We start from the raw sequence: 6,562 nt of genomic DNA, 5'->3' as shown, positions 1-6,562 counted from the left end.
GTTCTGAGCTCATGCAGTCCTCCCACACTGAAAGATCCCAGCAGAATGTGTGGAGGCAAGCAATGTCAGAGTCCAGGAAAGTACGAAATGAACGCAAGGACAGGTGGCAGGTTGAAGATGACAGGTGGCGTCAGCTTGCTGACAGAAGGCAGGAGGCAATGCTTCAGGGCAGGGGAAAGCAAGTCACAGAGTTCCATGAAAGTGCCCTTATGCATGCGAAAGTTTTGCAGCACTGGGAATCATCCCAGACCTGCAACACTATGCAGTCCCACCAGTCTGTGCTGGTTTCCCAGGCCCAGAATCAGCGTTCCACCGCATGAGCCTGTCCCATTACTACCATGATGTCCAAATTGCCGGGGCCTGTACTTTGAGAGAAGTCTGTGTAAATGTCCTCATCACTCTCGTCACCACGCTGCCATCGCCTCCTCGCCTGCTTTCGCAGGTTCTGCATATACTGCTGGATAATGCGTGTGGTGTTTACAATGCTCATAACTGTCGCGGTGATCTGAGCGGGCTCCATGCTTGCCGAGGTATGGCGTCTGCAGGAGAGCAGAGTGGCAGCAGAAGCAGCAGGTGGATGACGATGCTGACAGCAATATGGCGCCCACATGGAAAAAAACGCGAAACTATTGTTGGCCATTGCTTTCATGGAGGGAGAGAGTGGGGAGCAAGGGGTAGGCTGGCAGCAGATGGTGCACTACGACTGTAGCCGTCACCATTTCCAGACAGACTGAACCTCCATGAGATGAAACGTAAGAGAATGACCTGGAGTCACTCCTATTTATGTCCAGGCACCCTTGACAGACCTCACTGAGGTCTTCCAGGAGCACCCATGTCTGCCCAGGCACCCCCGACTGACCTCACCAAGGTCGGCCAAGAGCATCCAAGAGATGATGACGGCTACCAGTCATACTGCACAGTCTGCTGCCACAAGGCAATGAGCTGCTGTTGTGTAGCAATACAGTACCAGATCTGCCGGAACCCAGGACACGTATGGTGACGGTGAGCTGAGCAGGCTCCATGTTTGCCATGGTATGGCATCTGCACGGGTAACCCAGGAAAAAAGGCGTGAAATGATTGTCTGCCGTTGCTTTCACGGGCGGGGGGGAGGCTGACAACATGTACCCAGAACCACCCACGACAATGTTTTTGCCCCATCAGGCATTGGTATCTCAACCCAGAATTCCAATGGACGGCAGAGATTGCGGGAACCGTGGGATAGCTACCCACAGTGCAACACTCTGGAAATCGATGCTAGCCTCGGAACAGTGGACACACTCTACTGACTTAATGGTCTTAAGTGGGGACACACACACACTCGACTATATAAAATAGATTTCTAAAAATATCGATTTCTATAAATTCAATCTAATTTTGTAGTGTAGACATACCCTTAGATAAAGTTGAATGCCAGCTCTGATGAGAAATAGCATGATATTAGTCTCTGGAAAACACTTGCAAATGAAAAACCAAAGGGAGTAAGGACCGCAGTGTAATGTATTACTCCCTAACATCAGAAACAGCTTCTCTTCAAGACTTGGCTAGCCAGCATCACACACAAGCTTATCTTTTATGGAACAGAAGTTTATTGGTTCTTAATTTTTATTCTTAAAAAATCTGATCCAATCTGTAATTTGGAATGAGTGTGTGATTAAGTTAGAAACAGAAGACCTAACACCTGTAGAGTTACTGTAGCATAAAGTAGTGGTGAATCAGGTCTTATGATTCTAATGAGCCAGAAACACCAAGAAGGATCAAGAAATTCTGGCTTCTGTAAGTGTAAATTGACTTGTTCAAGGATCCATTTTCATTTCTTGTAACCTTTATGCTATCATAGAAATTCTTGTCTTTTCTCCTCTGCCCTTTACTGCATGATCAGTTAGCCTATAGGTTTTTGCTATACACTGTTTCCCTGGTCAGTCTTCAGAGCACAGAATGTTAAAATTGAAATCTTTGAGGTGTCTGAATCAGAAGTTGTTTTTTTAAATAAAACTCTCACTTGCCAGAGTTACTCATCCCTCGGTAACATTGTGAAATCAAGTTTGCCAGGTTGCTTACAGCTCTCAACATTTAGTTAATTACTGCAAGCAATGAAAGTGATAGATACACTCATATCAGCCAAAGTATCTTCCTCTCTAGTGAAGCATGCAGTTGAAATACTATGCCACTGGCTGATTCAAGGATCAGAAACTAAAAATCCCCAGCAGATACGTATTCTTGATTCTGAACACCTTTGGATGATCAGTTATTTATTATTATTGTCACCCTTTTTCAACCCAAATGACTAGTCAAATTTCAGAGCCCTGAGGATGTTCCAGTTAGAAGTAGAAACTGATGCAGTCTGGTATTTTCTTTGATGCAGTTTTGTTTTTTGTTTTTTTTACAAATGTGACAAAGTGCTTAGAAGGGCAGGCAGCCTAGCAGTTAGTGCACCTGCTCTTTGGCCCCTTACCTCTGTCAGGGCAGTAGAGGTGCCTGGTTCCTGACCCTAAGCTGGGAATCATCTGCCTCCACACACATCTGGATAACAGCCTTTAAGGGCATGTGGTAGGGAACCCAGGCTCTCCCTCTCCACTGGTTTCCAGCCCAGGGCCCTGTGGGAAGCAACACCAGGAGGTGCCTTCCTGCAGAGTCTACATGCACAGCCCTGGACTACTTGCTACCTATATGTCCCTTCAGTCTGGGGCATGGTCCTGATAATTCAACCAATCACTTTAAAAAAAAAAACTTTAAAAAAGCCAAATGATCAAGGCTCTAGAGGACTTGCTGGTTCTCAAGGGAGGGTGAGAGTGGAGATTGGATCTGTCTGAGGGTCTTACCAACTCTGTAGTCTGTTTATGTTCCTGTAGGAGAAAAGAATTCTCAATTAACCTGTCCACTCACTTTTGCATGGCCTTCTGAGCTCCTTTTAGCCCGTTCCTCAGTCAGAATGTAATATCGAGGCCCCCTGGTGTTCGGCAGGTGGGATCGAACCTATGAGCTCTGGAGCTAAATGCATGAGCCTCTCCTATATGAGCTAAAAGCCACATACCTCTTAGCTAAGACTGTAGCAGACTCATTAATCTCCAAATGGTTTCATTGCCACTAGAGGGGTACAAAGCACCACACCCAGGAGGTGTGGGTTAGAAGAACATGCTCTGCAAGCCTGGAGAGGTGGGGCTATCTGGGTCCAGCATTGACCTTTGACCTTTTTGGGCCCAGTGTGGAGTGTGTATACTCCATCACACAAACAGAGTACAAAGTCTTGTATCTCTGAAGGAAGAAGGGATCAAATAGCAGGAAATAGCTTCTTTTGCTCACAGCACCAAGAACATTATCAGCTGCATCCTAACCCAAAAACCTCTTCCCAGGTTTCTTGCTCAGTCAGTGTTTTCAGCTGCTCACTCAGGCACTTTCTCTCTCTCTTATATATCATATGTTGTCAGGGTCCCGCCCACACCCACACCCACACACTCTGAACTCTGGGGTACAGATGTGGGGACCTGCATAAAAGACCCCCTACGCTTATATTTTACCAGCTTAGGTTAAAACCTCCCAAGGCCCAAATACCTTTCCTTGTCCTTGGATAGTATTGCTGCCATCACCAAGTGTTTTTACACAATTGCAGGGAAGGGTCACTTGGAATCCCTATGCCCCCAAAATATCCCCCCCCCCAGCTGCTTCACCCCTTTTACTGGGGAGGCTTGAGAATAATATACCAACCAATTGGTTAGCAATGTGAGCACAGACCAAACCCTTTGTTTTTAGGAGACTGAAAATCAATCAGGTTCTTAAAAGAACTTTATTTATAAAGAAAAGGTAAAAGAATCACACCTGCAAAATCAGGATGGAAGGTAACTTTACAGGGTAAATAAAAAGATTTAAAAACACAGAGGATTCCTCTCTGGCTCAGCTTCACAGTTACAAAAACAGGAATAAAACTACCTCTGTAGCATAGGAAAATTCACAAGTCAAAACAAATGATAACCTAATGCATTTCCTTGCCTTACTTACAATTTCTGTCATTTTAGATGGATCATTCCAGGTATGTTTTCAGGAGATGTTGTACCCGCTTGGTCTCTCCCTCTGTCCGGAGAGGGAACAAACAAAGAGCACAAACAAAACCTTCCCCCCCAAGATTTGAAATTATCTTCTTTTCTAATTGGTCCTTCTGATCACATGCCAACTAGGTTATTGAACTGTTTAACCCTTTACAGGTAAGGCAATTCAGTACAGCTGCCAAGGAGGGATATTATGCTACTCTTTTCTCTATATTTATGACATGTCTATCCTACAAGTGTTATAGCAGCACAGCTGCAGATACACTGCTGTAGTATAGACATTACAATGACAGAAGGGGTTTTTCTTTTGCTCTAGTAAATCCCCACTCCCTCCAGAGGTGGTAGCTAGGTCAACAGAATTCTTCTATTGACCTAATGGTGTGTACTTGGGACTGCTTAACTACATCTTTAAGGAGTGTGATTTTTTTTACATCCCTGAGTGACATAGCTAGGTCCACCTGAGTTTTAGGCATAGACCAGGGCTCAGTCTTTCAATATTCTGTGTGTTCTCTCTGCCCCACACACCTAACTAGTAACACCTAGATGACGCTTCTGCCCACTTGGTGCGAATTTCTTGGCAGACTATTAGGCTTTGTTTTAGGTGTTGCCCCTTAACTCTTACAATTGTCTTAAATGGGGGACACATTCACACATTTTTTCAAATGAGGTTTTAACTCAACCCATAACATGCATCATGCTCATAATCTTATTCTAGCCATCAGTAATTACTGGTTACAAGCAGGCCATGGCTATATGACAATGATACAGTGTGTGTGTGTTCATTCCTCTTCCATTTAGAAATGCAGTTGTAAAAGATGTAAAGGAAAGGGACAAATTTATTATGATATCATAGCATTTAGATTTTGAATTTAAAAGGATTCCTATGCTAAACTTTAATTAAACTCATTTCCTATTGATGGACATGACAGATTAAAGGTTTTGAAAAAGGACACAGGGAAAAATTTAGCCCATGAAAGCTCATGCCCCAAAAAATTTGTTAATCTCTAAGATTCCGCAAGCACTCCTCGTTCTTTTTGCTCATACAGACTAACACGGCTACCACTCTGAAAGAAGCCTACAAGTGAGACTTAGCAGCCTATGTCCCATTTTCAAAAGTGATTTTGTGCTAAATTGATGCTATTTAGACAGCTAAAGATGCTGATAGGCATTTAACTAAAGACCATCATAAACCTCACCACTTTCTGCTCCAAGGTCAAGGCACATTTCTTTCACCTTCCCAAAAATACAAAGCAACATGTATATTTAAAACAAAAAATTAAAACCCTTTCAAAACAAGACACTCCACTGAACGCTCTTCTCCCCCTGGGAAGAGGGTGAGAGAACAAAACTACTATCTGTCATGTTGCTTAATGCACTACTGAAAGACACTTGTACTATGTTCATCACCATAATATCTAAGGAATGATGAATAGAATAGAAAAGTGCTGAGCAAGCAAAAGAAATTCACCTCTTAGTGAGTCCAGAAAAAACGTACCCAGGCGTGAGGCAGGTTTTTGCAAATGTGAACTCCTCAATATTTTCCTTACAAAGCACATTCTTTTGTTTAAGAAAAATCCATATTGTTCCTATATATAGAAGGACAACCCTGTAAATAAACCCTGGGTTAAAAACCTGAAAGGTGATCAGCATCTCGAAGGTGGTGCTAAACACTTGTAAGTTCAGAATCAATATAAATAAACATTATTAGAACTAGAATGCAAGGGTTGGCAATAGAAGTCTATAAATTGCGTAAAGAAAATTACCAGGTTATAGCTGTCAAACAAACAGAACAAACGAACTATCACAGATCCTTTAGGGTTTATTTACTTACCAGAGACTGGTATTTCAGCCATTAACGATTAGGGTAATAAGATGTTAACAAAAAGCTAAAAGGATGGGGGGGCCCGCAGTTTTTTATTTTTCCATCTAATTCAGAGCAAAATTACTGCTAAAATAATGTAGGACTTTCCTGGAATTATTAAATTATATTGCTCCTAAATTGATTTAGCTGAGAAAATCATTAAATATTTTACTCTAACTCAGCATAAGAAGGCATTAAGAACAAAGCTGCTGTCCTGATAAATTTGGCAGGAGCATTATTCTGCTATGTAGAATATCCAGTTTTGGAGTGAATTCAGGCTTCACTTCTGGTGGTTCCATGGTTCAGACTGACTAACAGACAGGCATGTTAAGACTCCATAGAAGAAAAAAGTGAAAAAAACAGAGGATGTTAATAGTGCAATATTTCTGCATCCTTACCCTCATTTAGCACTCCTGCCTCCTAGGCAGAGATACAGTACTGGATTCTGACTTCAAATACAACTTGCAAAAAGAAAAGGAGTACTTGTGGCACCTTAGAGACTAACAAATTTATTAGAGCATAAGTAATTCAAATTAACTCAACTGAAATTTGTGGTGCAACTCTGGATTGAGATCAAAATCTGGCCCATAATATGTGACCCTGTCTGGCTAATGGAAATGGGGATACATTAGTTGACTTAACTGAAGTGAAGGAACCAGAG

This window comes from Dermochelys coriacea, chromosome 6 (assembly GCF_009764565.3).
Source record: "Dermochelys coriacea isolate rDerCor1 chromosome 6, rDerCor1.pri.v4, whole genome shotgun sequence".
Classification (NCBI taxonomy): Eukaryota; Metazoa; Chordata; order Testudines; family Dermochelyidae; genus Dermochelys; species Dermochelys coriacea.
The sequence above is the reverse complement of the archived record's forward strand: the minus strand, read 5'-3'. Positions refer to the sequence as shown.